Source organism: Pteropus medius, unplaced genomic scaffold (assembly GCF_902729225.1).
Source record: "Pteropus medius unplaced genomic scaffold, Ma_sr-lr_union100, whole genome shotgun sequence".
NCBI lineage: Eukaryota > Metazoa > Chordata > Mammalia > Chiroptera > Pteropodidae > Pteropus > Pteropus medius.
The window spans coordinates 15,765,675-15,778,823 of record NW_024351729.1 but is presented as its reverse complement, the minus strand read 5'-3'; the positions used below and the strand labels follow the sequence as shown (position 1 = coordinate 15,778,823).

Here is a 13,149-nt window from a genome sequence, read left to right as displayed (position 1 = left end):
GCTTTCAATCTTGAAGGGCACTCACCGTGGACAAGGGCATAATTCTATATACAAAGAAACAGCAACGCGAAGACGTGGGGGTGTAAGAAAACTGGAAACATCAAAGATGTTTCGGAATGCTGGAAACAGTAGTGGAAAATGCTGCAGGGAGTCAAGTGTCCCGATGATGACGTATCTTGTTTGTCAGGCCGTGTAGTATAAATTTTATCATTATTAATGACAGACCACTGAGAAACTTTAAGCAGATGAATGTCAAGATGAGCCAAAGAAAGAACTGTAAAAGATTATGATCAGAAACAGAAAAAGTAGATACATGGCCAATCATGAGATAGTCAACGAGAAAGCATATAATCATTTGGATTAAGGTAGTTGTAATGGGAATGGAGATGGGGAAAAGATATATTTATTTTGAGACAAAGGGAGGTCTCTTGACGTGACACAGGTCATACAAAATTCCTATACTCAAAAAAGTTGTGTTTTAATGAGGTAATCATACAGTAATCAAACCCCTAATTAAATATTTAGTATTTAATTATAAATGGTTCTGTAATGCAATTGACTATTGCTTCATAATTAAATATTTATGGAATTAAATATTTAATATGAGAATATTAATTTTATATTTAATGTTAAATTATTAAATTTAATTTAATATAACATTTAAAATGAGAAGATAATAAGACAAGAGAAAGGCATTATTTTCAATAGGGTGTTCAGGGAAGCATCTCCAAGGAGGTGAGCTCAGAGGAGAGACTCAAAGGATACGGAGGGTGCTAGCTATGCAAAGAACTGAGTAAGGATGTTCCAGGAAGATGTGTGCTTTAAGTATAGAGGTGCTGGGGTGGGAATGAGCTTGGTATATTTGAGGATGACTTGGAGTAAGATACAGGAAGAATGCTATGAGAACTAAGCAGAGCCAGGTCCTGGAGAACCTGTCAAGAGTTTGTATTTATTTCTAAGTATATGGTAAGGGGAAGAATGGGGAGATGCTGCTGGTCAAGGGTACAAACTTTCAATTGTAAGACCAGTAAGTTCTGGGTATCCAATGCACAGATTGGTGATCAGAATTAATACTGTAATATATATTTGTAAGTTGGTAACAGAGTAGATCTTAAATATTCTCACAAGAAAGAAATGTTAATTATGAGGCGTGATAAAGTTGTTAGCTAATGTTATAGTGGTGATTATATTGCAATATATGCGTGTCAAATATACATACTGTATACCTTATACATACACAATGTTACATTTGAATTATATCTCAATAAAGCTGGAAAAAATGTATGATGAGAAGTCCTTGCAGGATTTTGAGCAGGGTGGTAATAACTGTTTAAAACACCAGCTGGTTGTTGTGTGGAAAATAGAGCACAGACTGGAAACAGAGTTCAGACAGGAGGTTACTGCCACTGTCATCTGAGAGATGATAGCAGCTCTGATCAAGGGGTGAAAAGAGGATTAGAAGTTAATAGATTCAGAAAGAAGAGTTGCAGGATAGACTTGTCATGATTTAAACTATTGTGAAAAATATGTTAGAAGGGTTTTCTATGTATTTTCTATGTACAAATATTTTAAACTCTGTAATACAGTTACTCAGCTCTCCCATAAGAAAATTATTATAAATTATATGCCAGTATGTTATTTCCCTACAGAGCTTCACTGAAGAATTTCCCTGTCCTCATATTCCATTCAAATAACACTTTTGCAGTATATCTTTAAGTGATCCATAGATATATGTGTGTATAGGTATATTATAGATGACTGTGCATGTATATAATATTATATTATCTTATATTACTATATTTTCCAATTTCTCTTGATTTTAAAAGTTTCCTTTAGAATTCCTAGGTTCCCAAAACAAGACTCACTCTAGTTGTGAACATATGCCAAACAAGAATACACGAGCCACAAAAAAGCTTACATATTGCCTCCCAGTAGCAAAAACTTTCTAGCACCACAGCAGTCTGTCTTAGAAAAAGGCCTTTTTGATTGTTTTGGCCCTTTGCTCCTTATTCAAGGTTGATTACTACGGGATCTTTCTTAGAGTTCTGTTCACAATGGTTTTAAATGACTCAAGCTTTGGCACCCCCTCACTAAAGTATTTGCTTTCGTGAATTCTAAATTTCTCTTACAGAGACTACAACTGTCTCAGAATCAAACTGCCTTCTGTAGTAATTACTGAGCACATGGTATGACTGGAGTCCCTGAAATTCATTACAAAAAAGTACAGGGAGTTGGTGAGAAAAAGATTTTAAAAAATTAATCGCAAGAAATTAGCAGGTTCAAGTAAGTCATTGTATTTCTCAGGAAGAAAGAGCTGACAGAGACGCTGAGAGGAATCAGTCTCCGGGTTCAGCCATGTTAGATTTTCGCTCATCACCTCTTATTCTTAACACAGGCTGATGCATTAAACGGCCTTTTCTTATATACTTTCAGATGAGGCCAGTTTTACTGAGGTTTATTCATTTTAAATGCTCTCAGATGCTATGAGAACTTAATTAAATTGCTACCTACACTCAACGAGAAAGGATTTTTAACCTTCAAGGAAAAACCATTGATCATATACCTTACTGCAATGCAGTATTTTCACAAAAACCTAAGCATTCTGCAATCACAGAGAGCTAAAACTCTGTGACAGAATTATTTAGCAGATAAGTTGATTTTGTAGAATATTTAGCTGTTAGAATGGCTTTTATTCAACAACAACACGACATTCTATACATATAAAAATAATCAGATGCACTGCTACCCTCCACATAAATAGCAACGTTTACCACCATCTGAATAAATAATACAGATGGAACAAATACATATTATGATGTGAGGCCTATATATGATTACTTGTGAGTGCTTCAAAACATCAAAATTCTTTTAAAATCTTTGCAAAAGTGCCAACTGTGGGGTTTTTCCTCAATATTTTACCTTTACTGGTTATTTTTCTTTAAAAGGGCACATCCTTCAGTTCAAAATGAGTTTTGATCATCCCAATACATTTTTTTATAACGAATTTTAGAAATTCATCAAAGTACAAATATTCATTTTTTCCCTAACCAAGCTTTCTACATCTATTAATTAATCAATTGATTCATTTATCAAGAAGTTATTGAAGAAAACTAAGAGCAATAATAGGTACTATGCTTTTAAGCATTATCTTTTTGGATATAAGGCTTATTTCTATAAGGAGAGTTTATAAAAATACCTTATTGTATACTACTGTAAGAATTTAATAAACTAGTATATCGAATACATTCACCATTTTAACGTGATACTGAAATATGATTCACGGTTTTATCTCTACGATATGATTGGTATCTATTCTGCCAGGGCTTGAACTATTTGATTCAAATGTTCAAATATATTAGTTCTGTAGACAGATTTTGCCTTGGTATAACAGTTTAAACTTGCTAGTAGTTTATCAAAATTTCTTTCTTATTTTTCCTGAGCATATAGCAAGAGTACACTTCCTAATCTCCTTTGCAGCTAGGTGTGCTCGTATGACTCTGCTCTGACCAATGAAATGTGAGCAGAGGTAATATTTTCACTTTTAGATTTAGTTCATTTATAATTCTCATGTGCTCCTCCTTGGTCTTTGCCCTTCTCCCAGCTAGATGGAGACAATGACAAAGTAAAGCCACAAATGAAAGGATTCGGGATCCTGCGTTGACTATGAAGAGAACAGATAGCCTCCCAACCAAGCACTCACCCAGGACTGTTTGATGAGCAAGAAATAAAGTTACAACACATTTGTGGATCTATTTGTTTTAGCAATTAGCCAATCCTAACTAATATGCTTGGTTTGAAGAAAAGCATAATGAAATTTTTTAAAAGGATGAGACCGATAGAAAAAATAGGGTTAAATGAACCAAATGTAAGAAACTATCCCCAATGAACTGCCTGCACTACACACCGACAGCACTTAGAACAGCCCGTGGGTGCTGGAGTGGGAGAAGTGAGAGAGAAAAGAGGAAAGAGCATTTCCCGAAGTATATCTTAAATTACCCTTTTCATGCCCCTTTTCTTCTCTGGTATGGATGGAGCAAAGATGGCTCTGCCTTCAGGTTGGTCCTGCTTTGTACCCAAGACAGATTCTCACTGTCAGAGAATCTTAGGACAGTCTGATGTTTGCCACTGACAAAGTGGAAGCCTATGTTTCCTGAGATAGAAGCTAGAAGTCTTTACACAAAGTCTACTTCCTGTCTCCCCAGTCTGTCTTCATCTTCCCTCAATGTCTTCACCTTTCTTTAGAGGAATAGGTATCCCTCATTTTTATTAATATTAATCTATTTGTTCTTTAACATATCTTTTCCTGCCTCCTCCAAAGCTATGTTTCCTTAAATATCCCTGTGGGGGTTCTGAATGAGCCACCCCAAGATGTACCTCAGTGGTACACAGATTACTTTGAGCTGAAAGCAACTTTAGGCACAGGCTCAAGAGAAACTTCAGCCTCTTCCTTTAACTACCTAGAAGAATTTGAATTAGGTGCCTTGCACATGAGTGATACCTTCTTTTGACATATCGAAAGGGCAAGGCAAACTTCTACCTACTAGACTTCTGTTCTTATCATCCTGCAATGACCCTTTGACCCTCAAGGTACATTACTTCATCTCTAACTCAAGATGTCTCATACCTCAATCCCCCTTTCTGTCTCTGAACCTTTCATGTATGTAGGGTCTCTGACTCTCTCATGTATGGTGGGTTCCCATACATATGTATGTATTAAATTTGGTTATTTTATCTTGCTAATCTGTCTCATGTCTATTTGATTATTAAACCAGCCAGAAGAATGTAGCTGTAGAGAAAAGTTTGTTCTTCTCTGACATCCCCTTGTGGTCTCACAGTGTCAGCTTCTTTCTTCCCTTACTTCCTATTAACATACTCTTTTCTTTTTCTATCCAAAACAAACAACGACACATACAAAAGAAATGACCAAAACGAACAAACAAACAAACAAAAACTCAGCCACCACCATAAAACCTATTTTATAAATCTGCTACCTAGGGCTATAGTTCTTTCTTTTTTACCTACATAATTCCACATTTATTTACCACTTATGCTTTTGATCATATGTGCTCATTATTTATTATCATTATTAATTATTAACAATTTATTAAATATTGTGTTTCAAAAGCAATAACATGCACGAATAGGGAGAAGACAAAACTTTTGCCTTTGAGAACTTCACAGAGCTGGGGAAAAAGACAGAGATGGAAATAATTACACACTGAGATGATTTTTCAGTAGTCCAGATATACTTAAAAGGCTATGGAAGCCCCTCTTCCCTCAAAGGCACAATTAATACCATTTTGAGAGGCTGAGGAAGAAAGCTTCAGAGAAGAAATGACATTTGAATTGAACAGACATTGGCTTTTGTAAATCAGACAAGGGGAAGATGGATTATTTAGGCAGGAGTTGCAGAAATAACAAGGCAAAAATAACGTGAGAAAAGCATGGCATACAAAGAGAAATAATTAAGTTGAGGAGGCAACAAATAGCCTGCTGTGGTTAAGCTGAAGGAAAGGCAGTTGAGTAAAAGGGAGGGATTTGAGGCCGTCTAGAAATGGCTGCTTGGAGCCCTGTTTTGAAGGGTCTTTAATGAGTTTGGACCTTTGTATTATGGGAGCATTTTAAATAGCAAATAAAAATGATCTCACATACATGAAAAATCATGTGATGCCAGCATGCAGGGAAGTCAGCTTATAAAAGAGTCAGAGGAAGGCAAACTCATCAAAGGCCATTGGAAGATTCACATAAGTGTATTGGAGGCCTGGGCTGAGGAAGTAAGAGTACTCAGGCCTTAGATTATGAGGTACCTCAGTGACCATAAAACAATTTCCCTTCTTCCATTTAAGCAAAAAGCAGATTTCTATTGGCATTGACTCTGTCCCCACACTAAGAGAAGGTCACTTCAACTTGTCTACTAAATTTTCTGAAGGCAAACATCCAGCAAGATTTGACTCTTAAGACCTCTCACAGTAAGCCTACCTTTTTAAGTGACTTATAGTCATGGTGAGTAAAAGAACTAAATGCACAGAAACCATACCTGGACCACCATTTCATTCTAAGTATTAGAAAAAGGTAGTGCTCATCAGCACCAAATTTTCGTCTTTTCCTGTTTCCATTTGGCTAACATGTTAAAAGGCAAGACTTAATAACAGCACCCTCCTAACAAGAACTTCAGCCTTTAGAAGCAGGTGGTGCCTACCTCTGCCTACAGAATTGTAGCCCAAACAATCTGCTCGAAACTGCCATGGAGAAATCAGTAGAATGTGCTTCTGACTCAGCCTGTTAAGTAGGAGGACTGTTATTGTTATTTTAACTCCTGCCGGAGTATGTGGGCAACTCTCCCTCTTTCTGTCTCTAGTTAAGCATGAGACATCCCTCTTCCAGAACTCATCCCTGGAATAGGTTCTTGCTCACTAAGAGCCAGAACAGTTTGGGGTCTGGGTATGACTGTCAGCTGATAGTACAGATTAGAACAGGCTTTTATAAAGGGACCATCTGATATCCTAATTTACCAATAGAATTTATTTTTAGAATGTTAAATCAGCCTTTAAAATTATTCACACAGAGTGCCATGGGCCAGGGCGAATCCTGATGAGACAGTAATCAGCGCAAGTCAATGTACTTGTTTTTGGAGAGGGTGGTGAAAATACCAGGTTTTCTTTCTCCTTTCCTTAACTGTTGGGGTATTGTGGTCCTACTGTTTGTCTTTCTTTTGCCAAATGTTCTCAACAATGCAAACACTCATCAAGTGCTGCTCCTAAGGAATGTCGTAAAAATAAAACAAAAAAAATTGCCTATTTCATAGAAAATTGTCTTAAGGGATAAACTTTACCTATTTATGAATGATGAAAAGAAATAAATCTATTGTGAAGATAAAGCAAAATCTCAGCAATGCCTGGTTGTGGCAAATCTTATTATTATTTATATAAAAGATTTCATGGAATGAGAAAATTAACATTTTCTGCTCTTTTAAATGGTTTTCTCATTTCTGCCCCACTAATTTGACTATAATTTTTTCTGTGTTTTTGGAACTATAAATTAACATTCAAGATTATACATCAGTAGAATAAAGTTTTGTCATGATGCTAATGTGCCATGTGTCAAAAACATCCATGAAAGCTCTTTAGCATTCCAGAAGCAGCATACTCTATTAAGACAAACTGAAGGAATCTTCAACAACCATCACTGATGTGTGTTAAGGACACAGTGTGTGGTGAACATCATTCCATAGAAACCCCTGCATACATATTCAGTCCTTGAACAGGTGAGGGTCTACCAAGGTACTCTAGACACGGTTCAGGGAGTTGCACAGTCTCTGCTCTCAGTGGAAGGAGAAGATGCTGAGATGATGTCAGGCGGTAGAAGAGACTGGTTTATATAATGCCTTGTGGGCTTTATTCTGACTGTTATGGCCAGCCACTGGTGGATTTTGCAAGAGAATCATATCAATTGGTTAAGAGTCATAAAAGATGACACTATGTGAACAAGAGTCTATAAATGAGCAAGATTGAGGAGGCTACTACAGTAGTCAAGGTGAGAGTGGATTCCAATGATACAAGTAGAAATAATGAGAAATGATCAGATTCTGGACAGGCATGAGGTTGATACTATATTACCTGCTACAAGGCTTAAGGAAGTTAAATAATATCTCTAATAGGTGGTGAAGGCCTGGAAAGCAATGGATTGTCAGGGCTGTTTACTACTCTATAATCTTTATGTCAAAGAGATGCTGGTATTATATGAAGACTCAAGTTTTAGAGAGAAATATGAACATTCGCATTCAGAATTACATGAATTAGGTTTAAAATTTTCAGTTGTAAATTTTACAAATTTTACAGAATTAGTAATATTAGCAAATTATTGCAAAGACTTTGGCATTTACAAACCATTTTCATTCCTATTATCCCATTCAGTTTAATACAATGGCATGATTAAATAATTGTAAAGGTAATTACCTGGTAAAAATGTCACGATAACAAAGCAAAATAGAGATACTTAATTAAATAGTCACATTTATGGTATCACTGAATCAATCTTTGTTGTTCCCAATAGCCTGTTTTCTCGCTCTGGGTAGATATTGTGTCTTCTTTGCTTTTCTAATATCGGCCCCCTCAACTCACATAAAAGGATCCAAATAAACACTGGTGGAATGAATTAAACAGCTAATAATGTGTCAAATAGGTCAGGTTTTCCCAATTTTTTTCCCTGGTAGGCAGTATAGCTTTGAAGTTTGAGAGCAATGAGTTTCGACCAGGCTCTGTAATCACTATATGATTTTGAGTAAATTACCTGACATATTTGGGCATGAATTTCCTCATTTGCAAATTTGCAGTGCACTACTGACCTGTAAGGTTCACATAAAATCTTCATTTACTCATTTTGCCCAGCAAAGTTTAGTTTATCTTTTCTTTCTCTCCCAACTCTGCCCAAGTAGTAATTCACTCTCTTCAGAAAATAAAACAGTTATGAAAAATTCTATGTCTATAAATCTTACTATTGTATATTGACATTTCTTTTACTGTGTTAGAGAACATTTAAAAAAATTTTTTTTTCAAAAGTTCTCTTATGATTGTTGAATGGAAGATAAACAATTAACATGGGGCGAACAAGACTGTTTTCTTTTAAGTATCTTTTAATTTCAAAGAAGTATTTACATTGCATTTGGGAATAGTCAGTATTTCATCTATGGGGAAATAAAACAGATTTCAATTATTGTGTTATGGCAAAAGCAGTGAATTATGAGTCCCATTAGGTAACAAGATCCTTACAGTGAATAAATAAATGCTTTTCTAATGAGAAAAAAATGAAACCAACAGAATTGGCATGATATTACATGTAAAGAACTTTGGATTTCTTATACATGAGTTCTAAAGATGCTTTGCTAGCCATGCTTAAACTATTTTAGCATTAAATCTTCAAAATGCTGAAAGCTATTTAGAAGTAATATTAAATAAAACTAAGCACTACATGACTGAAACATTAAACTGAGTCAAGTTTATGACAGAATGAGTCAACCAGATCTTCTTGTATCAATATAGATGGAGCTCTAAGTATAATGTTAAGTGAAGGCAAGCTGCAAAAGAATATCTCCAGCACGATAGCATTTATGTAAACTTTTAAAATGTAAATAATTAAATGGCGCACTGTTTCATACACATGTCAAAGTATTAGAACACACATAGGAAAGGTTAGATCATCTTCAGGATTGTGATAACTTTTAGGACGGAAAGAAAGAAAGCAGGGTGAAATTTTGCTCTTTCTGTGATGGTTTCTTTAGAAAAGATATGAACACCACATGTGGTGATCATTTCATAAGGCATTTAAATATCTAATCGCTAGATGTTGTATACCTGAAACAAACATAATATTGCATGTAAACTATAATTAAAAAATAAATTTACAAAAAAGATTTGAACAAAGCTGAATGCTTATATTAGCAATAATCCATGCAGTTGATACTTAGGTATTTATTATAAATTTTCTATATTTCTTTTAAAAAATTTTATAATTTTTCTTGATTAAATAATAAAGAATAAAAACGGTAAAGCATATATTGCTATGGCCAACTTAAAAATGTATATTCTATATTTCTAATACAAAGAAATTAAATTAAATTGCAGTCTTCATTTCCTAAAAAAAAAAAATCATTTACTTGTATTCTTTCTGTAAGAATAAAACTCTGGTTTTATTGTAGGAATTTTGAATTTAAAAATGTAAAATAAAGAAAAATATTCTTTCTGCTTGGAAACAGAGGTGAGTATATACATTCCTTTATTTACTCATGCAACAAGTACAAAGTAACAAATGCAAACATTCAGTAAATGTTTGCCTACTATGGCTCTTTCAGTAAATGCATTACATATTTTTTTCCTCCATAAATTTAGATAGAACCAATTCAAAATATAGGTGACTCTGATTGTGAGACACTTCTATCATAACATGAAACTACTCTCACAGTAACAGCAGGGGCTGGTGTCTTTCGCAGAGTCTGCTGCTTCCAGACCCAGGTATACTACCTTGGGTGAAGTCCTGTATCTACTTGCCTCCTCTCTCGCTGTCTCATGCTGTAAAATGGGGATGATCCCTGTATCCACTCACAGGGTTGTTGTAAGGAATAAATGGTTTAATTTATGCATAGTAACTCATGTAGGACCAAGTCTGGCATACAATAAATGTTGAGAAAATACTATTGGTACTGTTAGCTATAGCAGAGGTGACAGGCCTAGTTCAATCCTCTTTCAAAATTAAGTGCTATTTTAACAATCCCAACTCTATTAACTGTAGAATTCATGTGTATCTCTCCCTTATCAAAATGAATTAATATTTATTTAATATAAAAATTTAAAATATGGTTAACAGTTATTTTTCACAATTGTGGGCATCTCTTTCATTGCACAGAGGATAGGGGCTTACCGAATTAAGGAAGTAGTAAAATGGTAAAGTCCGTTATGTTGTGTTCTCAAAGGATTAATAATAGGTTCTGGCTTCTTTCTGTAAAAAAAAAAAAAGAATTTAGAAAATTAATAACTTAATCTTTGTACATTAAGTACATCATGTAAATACATACCAAACTCAACTAGTGTCTTTCTCTAAAACTATAAGATCATGAGATAAATTTCTTGGTGGTTCTTTATAGCCATACATTGAGTATTTACAATTGGCTAGGCATTTTTTCAGGTGTTTGGAATAGAGGAGTGAAAATACTAATTATTGCGTACTTTTTCTTGCTTTTTAGCTTCATTCCAGTGAAGAAGCTACATCAGTATTACATTCAAACAAAACAAAATGTTTAATTGTTTAAATTGTTTTCAGCTAATAAATTGGAGGAATTTGTTTCTTTCCCAAGAGAATATATTCCCCCTGGTAACTCGTTAATTATATCCAGCAAGCTTAAAGGACTGGGCCTCTAGCCCAGCCTGTATTGATTCTTCCCAGCACAGGAGAAAGAGGACTTTTTTTAAACAATTAATTAAATTTTCCCTATAGGTATTAAACTTATTTTGACATTCGGAATCACAAAAGTCATTCTGGATTAGGACTTCTGCTTAGAAATCTCACTAGAACAATACAGAATACTTCTTACTAATATGGTACATAGAATTAAACACAATTACTAGAAGGCACTAGGCTTGCTTTGTACCTCAAAGCCATTCAGGTGTAATCATCTTCATCTACAGAGAAGACTACAAAGGGCGAAACATATAAGTAATTGTCTTTAAATGCAAGGGGCAGAGTTGAGGCCCATTTTGAAGTCTTGCCGTCTTACAACAGGTGTCTAAATCTATGTATCTCCATTAGCTTTCACCAGGGCCTGTCTGATTTCACCCCTGGTGGTGTGGACTCCATCATATTCTCAAGGAGGATGTTGCTTTACAAGAAGGAGCTCTAAGACTCAAACTGTGATAGCTATTGACTCTTTCTCAAGACCCAGTAAGAAACGTAAACTTGGAAAGACAAAAAGCACCTTTCAAAGAACAATGTGTATATGGATATGAGCAGACAAGCATTTGATTCAAAAATAACAAACACTGACTGGCTCAGGTCCTATGCTTTTATATGCATTAGTTTAAGTTTAATCTGTGAGCATTTACACACAATGCACAGCAGAAAACAAGAAAGGCTTAACTTTTTTTAAAAAAAGAAAGAATATTCTGCAGGCAAGAAAAAAGTACAATTCTCTATTTCCTCAAATAATTTGATAGTTATTTTAGGAAAAAAAAATTGACCACCCAGGCCTCTGAACACAGTTTCCCACCCCCCCCCCCTTCGCTCCCGCCCTTTATCCAACTTAGTCATTCTCAAATTTAAAATATATTTATATATGACATTATATATTTATATATAACATATATATTTATATACGACACATATATGTATAGGTGACATGAATATACACAATAAGATTATTTAAAGAATTTGAAGGGTAGTTTTGATTAAAAAATATTAAACCTTGTAGGTTGATTTTTAAACAAAGATAAAATGGTAGACCAGCTCTGGCCTTGTTCTGATTAAGAGTCTTCGGGTATTTCATCAATGAATGCTGAATAAAATATCATGCTTTATATTCTCTTTAAAATTCCTTATTTTCCTTAAATACCTTAATGTGCATTTTTTGCACTTCATTGTTTGATTTTCTAGTACACAAGTACCCATGTGTATAAGTGTGCAAGTAAGATTATATATGTGTGCTTGTATCATTTACCCCAGTAAAAATAAGGAAAAAAAGGAATTCTATAAATAGGGGTCAACAAACAATGGGCCACAGACTAGATCCATCCCACTGCTGCCTGTTTTTCTAAATAGTGTTATTGGCACACAAACACATCTATCCATTTCTGTATTGTCTATGGCTGCATTCATGCTACACTGCCAGAGTTGATAGTTATGATGGAGACTGTATGGCTCTTTTTATATTTATATATGACCCAAATATTTACCATCTGGGTCTTTACAGGAAATATTTACTGACACTTATTATCAAAAAACATTTCATCATTTGAATGATACTAAAACAATATTTAAAAGATAGTATCCCATCTTTTAGTCTTTCCAAAATTAACTCAAGTTATATATGAATGAAAGTAAAATTCCAGCCTTAAACACTTGAATGTTAATTTCATCCCAACAGAATTTAGAAATCATTAGCCAAAGAATGAAATGATTATTAGAAAATTGAAAATACCCAGTACCTATTAGTCATAAAAATCATGCCCTATTTATCCATCATCCTAACTTTTGTGTTTTTCTTTTGTTATAAAATGGCTTATTTTTTTCTAAACTTCATTTTATGAGAAAGAAATAAATGTCATCTGGGATTTATTTTTAAAAAGCAACTTATGGCCTATTCTATAAGACATATAAAATTGAATAGTCATTTGAAATTAACACAATGTGTTAAAAGTGATAATTTCTATTCCATAAAAAAGGATTTAATTACTTTAACAAAGGTTTTGTTGAGTATTATTTGGCACAGTTTTAGTATCTGATACATTATATAGTGTGGCTGCAACATCCCTAAAACAATATAACAAACATTTATACAGCACTTACTATGTGCCAGACAATGTTCAAAGCACTTTGTATCTATCAATTTATTTATTCTTCCCTATCACATTCCAAGACAGAGGACTATTATTATCTCCACTTTAC

The 13,149-nt window shown here is 34.3% G+C and overlaps 1 protein-coding gene across 43 annotated transcripts in view; it reads right to left on the bottom strand.

The window, feature by feature from the left end:
- MAP2 (microtubule associated protein 2) overlaps positions 1–13,149 on the bottom strand; it is a 247,564-nt gene that overhangs the window by 77,763 nt on the left and 156,652 nt on the right. For 42 of the 43 annotated variants that reach the window (XM_039844656.1, XM_039844655.1, XM_039844622.1 and 39 more), the window contains one exon: positions 10,414–10,491. The gene's annotated coding sequence lies outside the window, so the exon portion shown is untranslated. Of the gene's footprint in view, positions 1–10,413; positions 10,496–13,149 lie in introns of all 43 variants that reach the window. The other variant, XM_039844618.1, reaches the window with a different exon arrangement.